Source organism: Alligator mississippiensis, chromosome 5 (assembly GCF_030867095.1).
Source record: "Alligator mississippiensis isolate rAllMis1 chromosome 5, rAllMis1, whole genome shotgun sequence".
Lineage (NCBI taxonomy): Eukaryota > Metazoa > Chordata > Crocodylia > Alligatoridae > Alligator > Alligator mississippiensis.
Window position 1 is genome coordinate 5,719,342 of NC_081828.1, and position 18,401 is coordinate 5,737,742.

General features: G+C 44.3%; 1 long non-coding RNA gene across 1 annotated transcript in view; it reads left to right on the forward strand.

The window, feature by feature from the left end:
- LOC109281075 (uncharacterized) overlaps window positions 1-16,591 on the forward strand; it is a 37,277-nt gene extending 20,686 nt beyond the window's left edge. The window contains exon 2 of the long non-coding RNA XR_002087602.2: window positions 14,713-16,591. This is a non-coding gene — a long non-coding RNA (uncharacterized LOC109281075). The remainder of the gene's footprint in view (window positions 1-14,712) is intronic.
- The last annotated feature ends 1,810 nt before the right edge of the window (window positions 16,592-18,401 follow it).

Genomic DNA, 18,401 nt, shown 5'->3' on the forward strand with positions numbered 1-18,401 from the left:
TAGATAAGCATAGTTCTCAGAATGAGATTTCTGGAGAGTACAATGCATTTAAAAACTGACTGTCGGGGTGAAACCCTCAGCTGGTCTGTGTTAGTGCAGCAGCGTTATCTTCAAGATGTCTTCTAGAGCCAGGAAATCCTGGGTAAATTTAGCACTGTCAAATAAAATGACCACAGTTTCCCAAGCTTCAAGCCTCTTTTTCTTTACACGACAACAGTCTGGCATCTTGCTTTGACTTTTTGAAATACATAAGCCTGATTCCTTCTCTCTCGCACACAGTTTCATGTACCAGCAGAACCCCATTGAGTTCAAAGGAATTTTTTTTTTCTAATTTAAGCAACCGTAAGGTCTCGATCAGGCAAATCATTCAAGCGTGATCTTAACTTGGATGCGTTCAAGTAGCCCGCGTACTGTAATTCAACTCAAAACACTTGGTATGTGCGCACCTCCATGCCATGCCCAGGAGTGCTGCGATGAAGGATGCCTTGCCCAACCTCTTTCCTTGTTTCTGGGATTCGGTAGGCAAGGAGAGAGACTTGGAAGTTGGTTCACAAAAACATTCCCAGATGCAAGGCAGAGGCAATGTGAACATGCCTTGACTGGCCAGTGTCATAGCTCCAGAAACAGAAAAAGTAACTACAATATAGCTTTTTCAAAGATTAAATTTGGCCTTTTGGTTAAAAATGGGGGGGAAAAAATCATTTGGGGTACAAACATTGTTTCATTTTTATGTGTGTTTTTTTTTTTTTTTACCTTTTCCCCCTCCTAAATTGCAAAGAAGACCTGGGGAACCAATATCAAGGATTCAACTGACAGAGCAGGCAAAACTAGACAAACACAGGGTGGCATGGAGGAGGGTTGTCACAGCATTTAAGATGCCCCAAAGGTCGCAGCGGCCTTGGGACTGACTTGACTTTGCATTTCAAAATGACATTATCCTTTGCCATTTCAACTGATATGTTGTTTATAAAATGCCAGAAAAAAATACATTTAACTCCCCACCCCTCCACCCCCAAATATTTGTGTGCCTTTTTGGCTATTAAGGGGGGGCAGAACTGCTTAAACCACTTGCTCAGTTGTTATGGTCATGCCAGAAACAGCTTCTTTTCTCTTTTAGTGAATAAGCTAGTTGCATAAAGTTTTTTTTTTCGTATCCTAGTGAACAGTAAATCTAAAATCACTGGTCATAAATGGCTTAAAGTTAAGTGTCTTGGAGTGATGTAGCCATAATGGGCCAGGGAAATGAGAGGCAAGGATCATCCAGTCCATTGTTGAATCAGGGTCCAAGCGAGACTAGAAGCATTCCCCATCTTCTGTTTTGAAGAAATCCTGCCACAAATGCACAACGTTAATTCACAAATTGAATTGTTTTTAAGTGACAGACCTCTTACTCTGCTATGCAGACAATCTAGCGCGTAGCTAAAAACATACCTTCTTCATCACCACCGTTTTTTTGTTGTTGTTTTTTTTTTTGTCACATGAAAGAGGCAAAATCAGCCAGACCCAAAATAAATCACGGCTCTGAAAATACATGGAAGAATTAAAAAGTAAAACATGTCTTTCCTGTGCTGAAAAAACAAGTGATAAAAAGATTGTGGGATATGTTCTCTGGGAAAAGATGAAAGATTTTTTCATTACCTTTTTTTTTTTTAACCTGGTTTCATTCTTACAGTGATTTGCTATTTAAGTGCCTTTCTTGCCTCCTGATGGTGGGAACAGCGATACATGATTGATTTAATTCATAATGGAAAGCCTTTAGAAGGACTCTTTGTTTGCTTTAGTGATTTACCTGCGTGTCTTAGAGGGAGACAACATTGTGATAAATGTTCTTCTTGGGGAAGCCTCAGGGGATCTGTAGACTAGCTGTGAACACAGGCAGCAATTGCAGAGATGGTATTATAGTACATGTGTGTTTAGATAAGGGTGTGCACAGCCTTGGCAATTTTAGCTATTTTAGTATGTCTCACGGTATTTGATATCTGCCAGGAAGATTCCAGTGGCTGGAATCAAGAAGCTGCTTGGGAGTCTTGGCTTTCATTTAAAAATAAATGCCACTTTTAGTCCTTCGAGTAGAGAGAAGCTCGAAAACAAGAGGCCCCTAAAGGTTGAAAAAGCAAAATGTATTTATATTTAAAACATAAAATGAAGACAATCTCATGTTGGTGGGCCTGGGTCGTGATTTTTAAATGCTTGGTGGACATAATTTTTAGGGATTTCCCTGCTAGTGGCATTAATGTATGCAGCCACAATAGGAGAACAGTAGCTTTTCTTAGTCCTGCATCTCTGGAGAAGATTATATCCTTGGGCTTGTGTCGATTCAGGACAATATGCCATACATCGCTAGGTTCGTTTTGTAACCTGCTTAGAAATTCACACAAACTAACCTACTTGCACGTGCAAAAAATCTGTATTTGTGCACCCAAAGCACGTTTGCATATGACAACCTGAAACGCATTTGCAAATTCCTGGCTCTCTTCGGGTTATTGTGCCTGTAGGCCTAGATCTGGGCCTATATTTCATGTAGGTTGAGTTCTTCTAATCGGCTACAAAACCGACTGAGACCACACAGCTGGGCCCATAAAATGCTACCCTGATCTGGAGGGACTGGGTCTTTCCCCTTGGCTCTCAGTCAGAAAACGTGTAACACTGCAGGTTCAGGCTAGGGTCTTAAATGCTAATGTATAAGGAATGGAGGAAGAGAAACTCCTAGTTTCATGACTTGCTGGAACACCCTCAAATCAATGGGATTTGCTCTATGGTTATTGAATGTATTTTAGTCAATGGGAGATGAAAGTACTCAGAACCGTGGAGGATTAGACTATAAGAAGATATCCTTCTAAGTGAGTTATTGCCCCCAAATTGTCCTGCTCTCTTGCTGCTGCTGCGTGCTCAGTAACTAAGGAGCAAATTTTAAAGGCAGAAAGGGGAACTAGACATACAAAAAAACTAGAACTCTTGGTTCCAAAATGATACCTTTTATTAGACCAACTTTATTAGACAAGGGAACTAAGCACTTAATAGCCACTAAATGCACATGCAAAATCAACACCTAACTACTGTTTCTGCCTCTGTGAATCTATCCCCTCCCCAGGACAAAGCTAACCTCTAACTCTGGGTCAAGGGTGGAGGAAAAGACATGAACCAGATGACTTTCAAAGGACCTCAAGATGCATTATTATTTACTTGGATTACCTAGAGATCCCAAGGAAGAACTGGACTCTATTGTACATTATGTAAAAGTATTAATTATTAATTAATATTTAATTAATAATATTAATATTATTAATTACTTATTAATTAATTTGTGCATTATGTGCACAAACACACAACAACAGACAAACCCCATGCCCCAAAGAGCTTACAGTCTAAAGCTGCAAGATGGACCAAACAGAAGAGGGTAAGGAAGCCGGTTTCTCCACGGTTATGATGCAGAGTGGTGTGGATCTTGTGTAGCTGCAGCTGTTAAAGTAAACACTTGACTTGCTTTAAAAAATAACAAAAAGCCCCAAACTCCACATCTTATGACTCCAAGGTGCCTGTTATTTGCTGAAGCTGCGCTTTTGCTCGTGGCAGGGAGCCGTGAGTTACATGTGCCGCACATTAACCTGGGAACCTGACCCGAGGGCGAACGTGTCCCATTCGTTCCGTTGGCTGCAATGTGAAAGCAGCTGTCCATCATGTCACTAGAGATAAGGTGATTTGCAAGTCCATTTATATCAGGTGGATTCAATTTTGGATCTTGGAAAAAACCCAAGTCAAATGGGCTGCACGCAGAGCGCGTTGTAAAGATAACAGCACAACGCACTGCTGGAAAGATGCAAGCTATTGGAAGCTGTATGCAACCTTTTAGGTCCCCCCACCGCTAACAATAACCAGACACCTACTTGCCTGCAGTACTTTAAGAAAGGGACCTGAACACAACCGAGCGTTTCCCATCATTTAATCAGATAGGTTGCTATTGTTTCCATCTTATCTTGATTCATCTGTTTTTACCAGCAAAAACTCTCCTTAATTTTGTAATAACTTCCTTTTTTGGAAGCTGTGGGAAGGAAAAAGAAAGCCGGAGTAAAACCAACGCAATCCCTACTGCCACAGGCTGTAACGAGACAAAGTTTAAGCTGCAGCCTGGTGGGACTACTGTGGGTTAGAGCCTCAAAAGACTTCTTAGTTGGCTTGACATTCCTGACCATGCACTTAGATCTTTTACTAGTATGATGAGAGCAAGTTTAATGAGTATCTTAATTCTAGCTGTTACCATAACTTATAAAAAGTAGGGAAGAGCTATTTTCCTAAAATCTTTCCCTGCTGAGAATATGGGCAGCATAATTTCCATCCTCACAGCAACATTCCTGGCTTTGCTAGCAGCTCACATTGTGACTTCAAACTTTTTGGAGAACTTCATAGTTACGAAAGACCAAAACCAGATCATTATGGCTATAAAGGAGGATTCATGAAGCATTCTTCCTAAGGAATATTCCCTGTAGGTAGAGTGTTGTTGACTCACATGGGTGGAGCTGATCAGAAACTTTCATCCAACCTTTTTTTTAGATGAAAAAAAATATCCTTTTTTTTTTTTTTGGCTAATTCTTTTAAAATGTAGTTTTAAAGGCATGATGCTTTCTTTATTAAAAAAAAATCACAGTAGTTTAATGTTATATGTTTAATGAAAACTAAAATAAATAAATAAATAAATAAAAGTTCAATACAAATGAACAAAAGCTTAGTCGAGCTGATTTCCCGCCCCCTGAGCAGGGGAGAGCACCACTCCTTGACTCATGTTTATCGGTAGTGTAGAAAGGAATGATCTGTCCTGATCCGCCCTGATATTTTCTTAATTTCATCCTGTGAAATCAAAGGAAATACTGAGAATGAAATGCAAGACTGCTGATCATTGCACATACTTCAGGCACTGTTAATCAGCCTAAGAAATGTGGGTCTGGGAAAAAACAGGCCACCCATTAGTCAGAACATTTCTTTCAGCCAAAATGAAGAGATAGTGGTGTCTCCTCCTTCCACCCAGACAAAATATTGCCAAAGCCAAAATAATAATCTGCCTCTGAAGCAGCAGAAAGCTAGTTACAAGAAGAGATGACGGCATACAATTATAAGAAGGATGGTTTCTGCCTGTAGCGTCTGCGCTGTAAGGTATGCACCTGCGTAAATCAGGGGTAACCTCACTGGAGGCAATGGTGTTGCACCAGTTGCGGGATTGGAATTGATCAGATCAGTGTAGGCAGCCGCAGAAAACCCCTCCAGAAATTGCTACTGAATGGAGGCCCACTTGCTGCTTCTCGTAAGCATTTTAGAGCTACTTTGCACAGGTAAATGGTGCCAGAAATACAAGGCAACTGGGAATCAAGCCTTACTCCTTCTTCAGGTATTTGATGGAAACACACCAGCAACGAAGCGGCATCTTTTTGCAAGCTTTGCAGTGGCTTAATAACCCACAGTTCTCTTAGCACCACATCCACATCTGCATGGGGACCACGTCCACACCAACATGAGAACAACGCACTTTGTTCAAGAAGGGGCCGAGGGACTTCTGTCTAACCAGAAAGACAGACACCGCTCTTCCTCCATAGCCAAGAGGGCCATCCACCCAGACCCAGGGAATGCTGTCTGGACTGCTCACCAGATGAAACGTCATGAGGACCCACTTCAGGAACAAAGTTACATAAACATTACTTACAGATTGCTGTCTGAGTAATTCCCAAGGCTCATTGTAATATCCGAGGGAGCCAAAGAGTTGAGCAAACAAACAAAGGCACTGGAGCTCAAGGACTCCACCATACCCTCTGGAAAGCATCAGCCAGCGGGACTTTGAAGCAAAATGCCGAACAGACCAGTCCCTATAAAAGTGAAACTGGGCTTCCCCTCCCTTCTTTTACCACAGCAGACTCAGCTTAATTTTCTCATTTTGGAGGCTGGCACATGTAACCAGTCAATTCCCCAGTCTGAGCCAAGGGAGAGCTCAGCAGAGCTGCAAATGTGGCTTTTGGTTGCCTTTTGTTCCCCGTGGGTCTTTGCCTTCTTGTACCAGGAGGCACACATTGGAGCTCCTCGAGGCTGCTGTTTGCTCTGCCGGTTGTCAATGCCCTCACGGTTTTTTTCTATGAACATCCCCCAGCTTAGATGCACTGTATCAGCTGGGGATATAAATGATACGCTGGGAGCTTTGTACTGTGAAATGAGCTCAGAATAGTGGGCTTTAGGGCTGTCTTCATGGGAAAAACTGATATCCTGCAGCAATGGCCCAATGTGTAGGCATAGGTGGATCTTAAATGGGTATCCAAAACTTGCCCATAAATGTTCTTGCTATTTCCGTTCTCCCCTCCCTCCTTAGGAAGCCATCTCCTGGGTGTAGTCGAACCTAAGTATTATAAATGTTTGGTATCTTAATAGGTTATGGCCTTGGTCATCCACTAAGCTCTAGAGTCTTTTCTATATTAGGGGCTGGAGCTCCTATGGCTTTTATAGTGGCAAAATCTCCTAGAAGAAATGGCAGGTGGGGGTGGGGGGTGTTCCTGCTGCTTTAGCACTTTCAAGGCTTTGCTTCTGTAATTCAAAGTCATCAGAGGCCCCTTGTATCAACCCACCTCCATCTAGATGCCATGTCTCCTCTTTGTTAATGCCATTGAGATGAGCCTGATTACACTGGTGCAAACATGCTATGTCCAGGCCTTCAAAAATTCACCATCCTGCGGTATAAACCTGAGATGATGCTCCATCTACTAGCAACCACTTTGCTGATGGGACATAGGATGAACTCGCCACATAGATGTGGAACTTGCTCTTGGAAGGAGCCCGGCCACGAACCTCAGAGCAAAATGCACAATCCACATCCCCGACCGAGTCTTCCCACAACATCACCACAGTCAAAATAGGATCTAAAACCAAACAAGAAAATCCAAACATGTAAAATAAGCCAAGTCCAGTCCCTGCTGACCCAAAAGGAAGAAGGATAAATACATTGTTAAATGAGTATGTCTATAATTTGGGGAAAACACTTAGATACCACACTAATGGGCACAGGGGGCAAGAAAGGAAGAATAGAGATGAATTTGAAAGAGAAAATCCCAGCCACCCAGTGCTGGTAGCACCATTAGAGCAAGTCAATCCTGACTCAACAGGAAGAGTAACAGTTACTGAATCACTAGCACAGATTTCTGAAACACCTTATTTTTAATTCCCTGGAAGGTATCCCATCTAAATACCACTCGCATCTGACTCACCTTAACTTAAATTCATAAATGGTGATGGGGCTCATAAAAAAATCCTTGTGTATCTTCCCAACATGATAATGAGTACAATAGGGAAATGTAACCACAGGGCCCATAATATGTGGAAAACAAACAGGTTCAGACAACTGTTTTCAAAAATGGCCTTTGACTCTGGTCTTCAGTTCAAGCTGTTCTAAGAAGTATCCAACAGAGTGCCAAGAAAATAAGGCACCCAGCATTAGATGGACTTGCAAAAGTCCCACATCCTTAAAAAAAAAAAAAAAGTATATAGAAAATACCTGTGTCTGATATTGCTACAAAAGATCCAATGAAAACCCAGCATCAAAATGTACAGCCTTTTTGGTGTTCTAAAGGTATTTTTGTCAAAATGTATTTGTTTTTGACCAAAATTATAATATCTGTGAAAATCAAAAAGAAAGTATTCAGCAAAAGGCTCCCCCACCCCTTTGGTCAAAATTGCATTTTGATGGAAATGTTTCAATATTAGTGATAGCCAGAATCAGAGGCCAGTAATAATGGTCCGAGTGATCTCTTTTTTTTTTAAAATAAGACTATGGAAAGAGCCTGAGTCAACACTGGAACAGAGCTCATATTTCCAGAGTCCTTAGATAATGTCTTAGCCAGAAAATCACCCTGCTTTGCTTTGAAGATCTGATGGGGGATTATCCCATTGTGTTACAGTAGGCACAACCATTAACTAATTGCATATGTGAAGGTGCTATGATATGTGGTAGAAATGAACGTCTTCATTGAAGAAGGTTTGGACGCACACGTGGCCTAACAGAAATCGAGGAGGAACTTTTCAGTACCTCTATTATGAAAAGATTGTGTGTCTCATCAAGACTAAAGCATGTAAACCACAACATGCAAATAACCATTTATTTCCTGGGCCTCCGCCTCCCATGCAACCACACCCCGAGGGAGTCCCGTTAATGAAGTTCCCATCAAACGTTGAGGTGGGAGTCTTGAGGCACAGAGCTACCAGTTACCTGTGGATTGCCAGGACTTTTTAACTAAAGATGGCACATCTCTATCTGATGAAGACACAAGACTGAAGGAAATTGTGAGCATTGTGGGGTACAAGCGTGGAGGCATCCCAAAACCATTCAAACATGCATCTGCCCTGGGGGGTCGTCATTCTGGGAGTTTTACCACCATTTCATTTCCAGCACTCCACACCCATTCTGCTAACTGACAGCTTAACTTGAAAGGGCTCCTTGACAGGAAACTATTAAACTGATGAGCGTTCTTGTGGTTTATGGATTGATACAAAAATGCCCAGTTTCCAAAGGAAAGAAAAGAGAAGAAAAACCCTGTGGTAATTTCCATAATAACTTTTTCCTCCTCTTAAATAAACTTGGGAAAGATCCCAAAGAATGTGGTTGACTGTGTTGTGTAATTAAGGGCTAGATCTTCTCAACGTAACAGATTTGTGAACACCGTATAAATATGCATTTAGACAATGGAAGCACAAAGCCTCAGAGCCCAAACAAATGCATACATGGCTGGTTCAAACAAGGCCCGACACAGCCAAAACATTTGTCTAAAATGTGATGAAGAGCGCTTTCACCCTGGCTCCATAAATGGTGAGCAAAAAGTGGTATTTTAGTCGAATCTCCCTGGAATCGAGACCATTTTGTCTAATCAGAAGTCCAAAGAAGGGTCTACAGTTTCCTAAGATCTTTCCGGGAGAACAGGAGAACTCCATACTCAGCCAAGCCATTTGGGAGATCCATATGAGAAACGAACAGATACGGCTCAGAAAGTTTGAGGGCTTACTGAATTTGAATTACAGTAGCACCTAGGATCTCAGGTGTGGCCTCTTTGTGCAAGGCGCTGTGCAAACATTGGACAAAAAGGCAGACCTTATTGGATCAAAAAGACTTCCTGGGGGATTTTGAAGTTTTGGCTAATCTGGAGAATATCTTTTTTTGACCAGTAACACTATGGTTCAATAGTCAGAGGATGAATAGTCAGAGGATCACGTGCTTCATGGCTTCTATAGGCCACACACATTGGACAGATGTGGGGCTCTTAGGATTACCCAATTGTCTCCTGCAGCCTCCCTATGCATTACCGTCTTATGCTTCTTGATTTCAGGTGTTCTCTGCAAGTCTTCCCTGTCTCCCATCGGGGGATTTGTGCGACCTTCTATCCCAGGGGTGGGCAAAATGCGGCCCGCAGGCCGAATGTGGCTCGCCAGGTCATTCTATCTGGCCCACGGGGCCCTAAAAAATTTAGAAAATTAATATTTATCTGCCCCTGGCTGCCTGTCATGCAGCCCTCGATGGCTTGCCAAAACTCAGTAAGTGGCCCTTCATTCAAAATAATTGCCCACCCCTGTCTATTCTCTTTCTCTGCATCATGACGGGGGATCAGAGAGCTCACTTGCTCTCTTTGCACCGTAGGCAAGGACTCTGTGTGACTTCCCACTGTCCTCTCTTCCCTTCTTCTTTCTATCAGGAAATGCCTGCAGGGTGTCAATAGGTTCAAACTGCACTAGGAAGAAAGGCAGACCTGGGTGATGTTGGATATGTTGCAGGAAGCCATTGGTTCTTTGCTCTGCATTCACAAACATGGTTAAAACTGGTGGGGGTCAAGGGTTCCTGGTGCCCCTTGCTTTCCTTGGGGCTTCTCTGATGTTTCCAAGGTCCATAAGCTTCTGACCACTGACCCCTAAAATACTGGATGGAGAATCTGAAAGTTGTCCTGTTGCATCTGTGGTGATTTGGGGAATCTGCCTATGTATGGCTAATGGACTTCTGTTATGTGTTTCTGTCAAACTGGACACAAAATCCCAAGGGAAGGGTGAGCAGGAGAAAGGGACTGAGTTTTGGAAGCTTGTTTTTCTAAACATCTATAATCTCTTGGGCTTTAATCTTGACATGAAAGCACATTTGCTTTTGTTGCATCTACGGCATGCATCCTGAAAGTGCACACCAGAAGGCTCCCAGTTTCTATGGGATTCTGGGAAAGGGAATGTACAAGCTTCTGGAGGAGACTGATCAACCAGGCTCTAATTTTCACAGATGTTTAGGGCTGGAAGGGTCATCGCATGATCATCAGGTCCAGCCCCCCTGCTCTGGGCAGGAAAGACTGTATATAACCCCAGCAAGGTGTGCGTCCAACTTAGAAACAAGACACTCATGTCACAAAGAGCCAGTGAAATTAAGCCAGTGCCCAAACCTCATGAGGGAAAAATCCAGGCTCCTAAATTTGACTCCTGACATTCATAGGTCTTGCTCCTTGTCTGCTGTAAATATGTATAACTTAACTGGACTCAGCAGAAACACACCACCCTACCCTAGCTCACCCTACCCTATGATGTACTGCCTGTAGGAAAGATTTCAACAGGAAGTAAAAATTATCCACACTCTAACTGGCACATATACAGTGACCTTCAGTTCCCTGGACAGATGGCAAGGTGTCCATTCATCATATGTTCAGAATACCCATTTTACAGAGATAGTTGGGGTTGGTGCATTATGGGGAAAGAATAGTTTTCCATGTGAAGTGCTGTTGAGGGAGGGAACATAATTAAGTCAGTGACATTTCATCTCGGACGGTATCAATTTCAGTAACATTCCACCATCGTCTTCACCGCTCGTATTTATAGCCCCCTTTTAATAAGATAATTAGAAGAACTGGGGTCAGATAAAAGAGAGGATATAAAACAGATGAGGGAGCATTTTGTTAATCATTGCAGTTCTCTAATACATTTAACTCCAGGAAGTGTCTTGATGGGTAAACTTCAGATCACATTCTGAATCATTTATTTTGTTGAATCCAGTGTTGAAAAGGGGAATTATCCACTCAAAAAAACCCCTTAATCCTGTTAGTCTTAGAGTGCATTTTAAGAAGTAATTCTTCTTTTTCTTACCTCCAACAAAGGAAATGTATGTTGTTTAGTCTTTTGGGTTACTTGGAGATGAGTCATCAAAGAGAAATAAGCTCTTTTCTCACTCTTCTTTAGTATGGGATTGTTGAACACCTGACTTACAAAAGTAAAATCCAATCCCCGAAAATTGCAGCAAGACTCTGATGCCTTCATCAAACATCTCAGGTTGCTTGAATAAGAAGAAATATTTTCCAGGGAACTTTCACCTCTATATTAAAAATGAGGTCAACTTTGCCAAATCTAAAACTAGAGCCATACCCATAGTTTGCAGCATCCATCTATCCAGTTGATCCATCTATCCGTCCACCAATATTTGTTTATAACTTGTTGGAGGGAGTCTCTTCTGGCCTATTTTTTTCATAGGCAAATCACCATAAAGGTATGCACAAAGCGTTTGCTTCTAATGATTTAGCATTAAACTTAAAAAAAAGCCCTTCTACCTACAACCAGAGCCTATCCAGTTCGGTCTCTTCCTCTGTAATGCTAATTGCATGGTTTTACAGGAGAAGCAGCTGAATTACCTGTGTTGTGTCTGCATTTGCAGAAAGTTGATGTCATAAACTCACAGCAGTCAAGCATTTCACTTTGAACTGTGTGGATGTGTCCGCACGTGCAGGCACTTGTGCTGGCAGTGGCACAAATAGCCGTGGCATAAATTTGTGTTGGTGATGTATGCCTCAGTGCACATGCCTGAACATGTGCTTTGGTGTGGGTCAAATTGTGCCACTTTAGGCAAACCAACCCTGCTCATCTCCTCTTGGATCTTCAGCCAGGGGCATCTGGAGGCTGGGGCAAGCACAAGTGCTGGCCCCAGCAGTATAAAAAACTGCCCTGGTGAGCAGTTCAGGGTTACTTGACCTCAGGAGAGTCTCAGGTTAGGACAGTTGGTGTCTGAAGATACTAGTCCCCTGTGCCAGCAGGACTGCTGCAGAAGCCCTGACCTAGAGTGGCCCCTGCACCCTGTACCCACTGCAGCAGTCGGGCAGCAGAGACTGATGCCTGGCTTTGACCTGCTGCCATCTGCAACAGGACCTGGGCCCTGGGACCTGCAGCTCCATGGCTGCATGCCGGCCAGACCTGGGCAGGGACCGCGTGGCTGATTAAGCTGTGGTATGGGCACTCTGGGAGAGCTGCCTGCACCTCTGGGCCAGCTGGCAGTGGGCCATAGCTGCACAGCAGCACCGCTGTGTCCAGGCAGTGGTTAGGGGCCAGAGTCTACCACCTGGCTAATGCCTGCAAGTACCAGTTGTCCTTGTTAGGGAGGACCACACCCACCCCACCAGCCCCTGCTACTGCCCTCTGCCCCATTCCCACCCACCCAGACCCATCAGAAAGAGAAGACAACAATGAAGATCCTGTTGAGATCTGCTGCTGCACCTGGGTCTGGGCCACCAGCAAGCACTGGTGGGAGCATATAGTCCTCCCCACCTGGGATGATGGATGTTGGGTGCAGACCAGAATGTCAAGGGGCACATTCATGCACCTGGTGGCCTACCTGGCTCTGAACATTGTGTCGGGCCCTCAACCCAGAGAATTGTGTGTCCATAGCCATCCCGAGGTTGGCCACACCTGTCAGACACAGGTATGTGGCCCACTTCTTTGAGGTGGGGAAGTCCATGGCTGGCCAGGACATCTTAGATCTTTGTGGGGCATTCTGGGGCATCTTGCTCAACTGGGTTATCTGCCTGGCTGACCCTGGGGAGGTGGTGGCAGGGTTTGGGGCCCTTGGATTCCCCAACTGTGTTGGGGTGCTCAATGGAACCCACATCTCTGTCCTCTGCTCCCCTTATCCTCACCTGCCCAGGAGGGCTCGGGGCTCTGAGCCCCAGGATGTGGGCCAGCTCCTCGTAGTGGGACATAATGGTGCACCGCACCCCGAGCACTGGTTGGCATCGTGGATAACATTAAATTGCAGCCACAATGCCTTGGCCTTTGTCCGGCACTAATGCCAGGTCTTCTGGTGCTCTCGCTCCAACATCTGGGCAATTATCCCCCAAAACACATGTTCATTGTGGTGGCCCACAATGGACTGCCGCTGTTGGCCCTCCTGGCCCCCAGGAGGTCAGCCACCTCTTCTGGCCTTCAGCTGGGTCCCTGGTACTAGGCCTGGGCAAACTCTTCCAGCTGTGTCTGCCCGCTTGCCCGTGATGGTCACTGCCGCAGCCTCTGAGTCCTTTGCAGCTGAGGCCTGGGTGCCTCACCCTCTCAGTCACGGGCACAGCTGGTCACCGTGCACGGCTGCAAGGCAGCCCATCTGGTTTGGCTGCTGTGCCTGGCTCCAGGACAGAGCCTGGGTACCAGGCAGGCTCTGGAGCAGCCCTAGACAGATCCTGGGTGCCAGCCATGCTCCAGAACCAGCTGCTGGGAGCCCTGTCTGCTCTTATTTGCTCCAGCACACAGAGGCATCTCCTAGGAGGACCCAGCTTCCAGTTACTGTGGTACATGGTCCTAGAGCATGCACCATGCTTCTTTGTTTGCCCTATTTTTTTAGACACTGGGGTTTCCCAGTATCTACATTTGTCACCTTTTCACATTCACCATGTGCGTGTTGCAGCACCTCAAAGATGCTCATCTTGCTGTGCCCTGTGTGCTTTGTCTCAACTTGTCATTGCCTATTATTTTTAAACCAAATAGAGGAGCAGAACGCACACCCTTCTGTTCCACAATGGGGCACCTGGAACAAACCTGGAGTTCCCATTGGTGTTTCCAATGCATGCTCTGTTTTTATTCCCAGTGGGGCAATGGAAATTGGGTTGCAAGGTAGGGCTCTGAAGTTGCCTAGGGTATCTTGACTTCCAGCTGCCACAATGCCGTACTTGCGATACCTTTACTTCTTTGAGTGGAACTCTTTAAGATACAGATGCTCCTTCTGCGTCTTGGATAAATGTCAACAATGTTGGTCCGGTCGTTTGCTGAGTCGCATCCCAGGTCTCCACCTTGCTCTGAGTTCTCTTGTGTTCCAACTGATTCTTGACCAAATGGCCATATTAGGTTTTATTATTGCCTGTTATAACAGGCTGAATTGAGCCCAAGCTGTATATAAAGAGTTAACACTGAGTCCAGCTGTCCATACCTTATTTAGTGAAAAAGAAAACACCCGCTACCATCACAAACATAAATGTGAAAGCTGTTAGGCTTACTGAGTGCTCCTTCTATAGAGTTAAAGGCAGCATAAAGCTTGTACAGGAATTCTAGTCCTTTGGGAAATATTATATACAGGGATGTTTGAGAACCCGGACTGAAGGGTTTAGTTTGATGTCTTAATTGGGACCTGATGCAAAGCTGCCGTTGGGTTTCTTGTCTCCCCCGTCTTCGTTTCTTATGCTTGGCAAACACCCTGCAGACAAGCGAGGCTTCGAGAGCCAAAAAAATGTGTTCTTGGTGGGGTCTAACAGGTTATATCCAGGAGACCTCTGCAGGGTATGCACAGTGAAAGAGGCTTTCCAACTGAGTTATGAGCAGCACAGAGCCAGGCTGAGTTTTCTTTGGATGAGGCATGCATTTCTGTCCCTCTCCAAACCTGCAAGTCCAGGCCAAGAAAAGTGGGGTATTTTTTCTTTTCTTCTCTTACAGAGTCCTGTGACCTGTGGGAGATTTATAACTGCTGCAAAGAAACAGGTGCCAGAACCATCGTGATATATTGGGGAAATTCCGTTCCACCGAGAGGAATCCAGCTACGGGGAGCCCGGGCGGATCCACGACTTTGAACAGAACTCAGGCAAATTTTAGTGCCAGCTTCCTTTTTGAGCTGACATCCAAAATACTTTCATTACTAAAATGACTTTTTCTTTTTTTCCTTTTTTTTTTTACCCCGGTTGACCGCTGTGGATGGGAACTTCGGATCTGATTTGCAAGGTCCCTTAAAATATAAGAAGCGATGGCACTGCAAAGGAACACAGTGCACCTTTTATATTCCCGATGTGCATCACAGCAGAAGAGATGAACTGCACCATGAATGATCAATAGATGTCTTGTATGAGGGGGGTTGGCCCAGGCCAGCTCTTGAACAAGCAATAGATATTCTTCCACTCCTAGTCAGTCCATCCAGCCCTAGACCACCAGTCTGTCATCATAGATGGAAATAACTCCATCTGTTCCAAAGACTGCTAGCTGCCACAAGGAACATGGAAGTAAAATTAATATCACATGCCTCAAAAATAAGAAGCGACGCTAGCTTTTTAAAGGAGAAGTGCACTACCTGAGAACTGGACATCTAGGCACTTTTCAAGCTGCTTGCATGCCTTGGTGGAGAAGCTGGCAGGAATATGCAATCACCGCCTTTTTTTGCTCCATTTTGGGGGATATAATTCTCCCCACCCTCACATTCATGAGATCTCTCCCTCTGTCTCTCTCTCTCCAGTGTCATAAATAAGATCAAAGCCCCAAGCCTCCATTTGTACCTCTTCATGGGGCTATCAGTTCAAACCTCCCTGAAGCTGTTTACTGCAGCTGAGAGATACTGATATTTCCCATCTCCTTCCCTCCTGGAGAGTTGGCCACCCCAGAGTAAGAGTCTCATCCAAACCACCTCATCTCCTTCATAAAGTCCTAGAAAACAAGGCCAGAAAATGCCAGTTGGCTCAGCCAGCTCATCCCCCGGTAGGTTTGCTCTCCGCATCTAATTTGTTCTCATATACCGTATCTGCAGCTGCAGCAGCCCTTCCTCTCCCGTGAGTTTTCCAAACTATGGGCCACCTCCTATCATGGGGAGAGAAAAGGCATAAAAGGAGTAATTTCCAAATGGGCCTAATTTGGGGAAACAATGATAAAATTTGAGAAAACAATGATAAAACTTAGCCAGAACGTTAACTTTGGACCGCAGTGGGTGCTACCATCCAGCTGTGAGGCTCACCACAAAGAACTTGTGAAAGAAAGTCTGGGTTTTGCTACTTGTTGCTCCATAGTGAACTCTGCAGTGTCAGCTGGCATGAAGAGCAAAATGACCCCTTCCCTCGCTGCTTTTCCCGTATCTCCCAGCAGGGTCCGGTGGCTGGTGGCGCGGTTCCAAAGAGACCCGTGATTGATGTACAAATATGTAATAGTGGGGAAAAAAATCTCACTGCTTCTTCATGTCTAATTCCCACTGATTTGCAGGCTTCATACCAAAACACTGCTGGGAGTAACCAAGTAAGTTTCCTCTCTCGGACATCTCGCTGCAGAGGAGATGGATAGATCAACAGGATTTCAGCTCATGCTTATTAAGCAATGGTTTTTCATTTGTTTGCAAAGGCACATCAATGGAGCTGTTGTCTCCCAAGTTACTGCAAGACTGGAATTAATAAAAGATCATTGTTAATGTGTAGAAATAGAAGCTTTCGCAACCACGTACAGCCAAACTAGAGGTCAATATTGGACTTACCGATTGCTTTCAAAGTCAAGTCCTCCCATTCTGTTCCTATAACGTCCTCGCCATGAGGGTGTTCAAGAAATACACTATAAGATGCAATTATGACATCTGTTCATTTCTGTTTCTTGGATCTCTCCCTTGAGAACGAACCTTGTGTCTTGTATTGGGCTTTATACAGGTGGGTTTTTTGGCTTTGTCTGCCTTATGAGCTACATGCACACTAGGCCTCATGTGGATGTGAGAGAAGGCATGTCAAAGAAGGGTGCCTTGTCTTTGGAGAGGAAGGTGGCAAGGTCTGTGGTGGGTTTCGATACCACAATGAGCACCATTTCACCATAGACTAGTGTCTGAGCAAACTCGTGGGTTTTATCCTCTGCTGGGGAGAGCTTTGTAGTATCAGAGGGGCAAAGTTATTACATGGGGTGCTCCTCTGTGAGCTTCTGGTGGTCATTTGTATCCCCTCAGTGTCCTGAGGCCAGGATATGTCTACACAATCAGATGCTACAGCAGAGTGCTGTAATGAGTGGGGCATGGGCCATCATGCTTAATGTCTGGGCCAGTGGTCAAGAGCCTGAGTCTAGAGTCAAGAGCTCAAATAGAGTCATAGCCAGTGTCTGAGGCCAGTGGTCAAGCCAGTGTCTGAATGCTAAAGACGTAGTTGGGAACAGGCCAAGGACAAGGATGCAGAGTCGTCTTTTTCTGTGTTCAAGATCATTTTTTTTCAAGGCAAGAAAAGAAGTGAAAATGCTGCAATGCTCTTCTGGGCAAATTTAGCAGGGTTGCTTACAATGAAATTCCACTGAGCCTGCAAGGAAAATGTGTTCGGTGACGCACATTTTATCCAAAATCAACTTAATTGAGTTTGATCAGTTGCTAAAGCAAAAAAACCTGATGTATAGGTAGTTCTGCACAGATGTGATCAGCTGTAAGTTATACGGGTTGGGACAGCTACGAAATAACAGCTCTCAGGATTGTGAAGCTCAGGGGACTGGTAATAGGATATAGAGCCTTTCACCCTGAGGTCAACAGGTCAAATCCATTCCAGTCTGATAGTGACCACAGCTTATTAAATGTCTCCTTTTAGCTTCCTATAGGAGAAGCTCAAGACGTTGCTTTTACTATCCACATCTGAAAGCTGTTTGTGGTCCTGTATTGCATTTACTGGTAATCTCAGACCTGTTGTTCTCACCTAAGCATTCAGATCTCATGGTGATGAGCTCAGCATAAATGCCCCAAGAGAAGGAAATAATACCTTGCTTCAGACAAAAGCACCATTAGAATTGGCACTAATTTGCTTCCTTATTGGCAGCTTCAGCAGAGAGGTCATGGATTCAATTGACTCTACCATCTTGATGATCCCCTTGGGGACTACTTGAGATATGGTAGTAACTTGCTCTCTTGCTGCTGGTGCTCCTGGATAGTCCATGGATACTTAACTAGGGGTCTTTGCTCTCTCAATTCTGTCCAAGAGTGCAACTAAAGATATCTCTGAGGAGCAAGGCATGCACACCGGTTAAGAGCAAAAAGTAAGAAAAAGTAAATGTATATGTGTATGTGTGTGTGTGTATGTATATATGTGTATATTATTCAATCTGAACCATCTCCTATAAAAAAAACCAAAAAAACCAACCCTGAGAATATAAGATAAAAAGCCTCTGTCGCTTGAAGACTGTTGGAGCAATTCTGACGCATAGACTTGCCTTATTCAGGAGACGTACCTCCAGGCAATACATTACACATATGGAAGGAGCATGGTGCAAAGTCAAAGAAAGTCGAAGCTGCTTTTCCTCTGCCATAAATCATAGTGTGTGTTTTTTTTCCCAAGGCAAGGTGAAAGACTGAATTTTGCTCAGTGTAGGGCTGCATATATTAGCTTCTGATTTTTTTTTTTTTTTGGAGGAAATGGCACAATTTA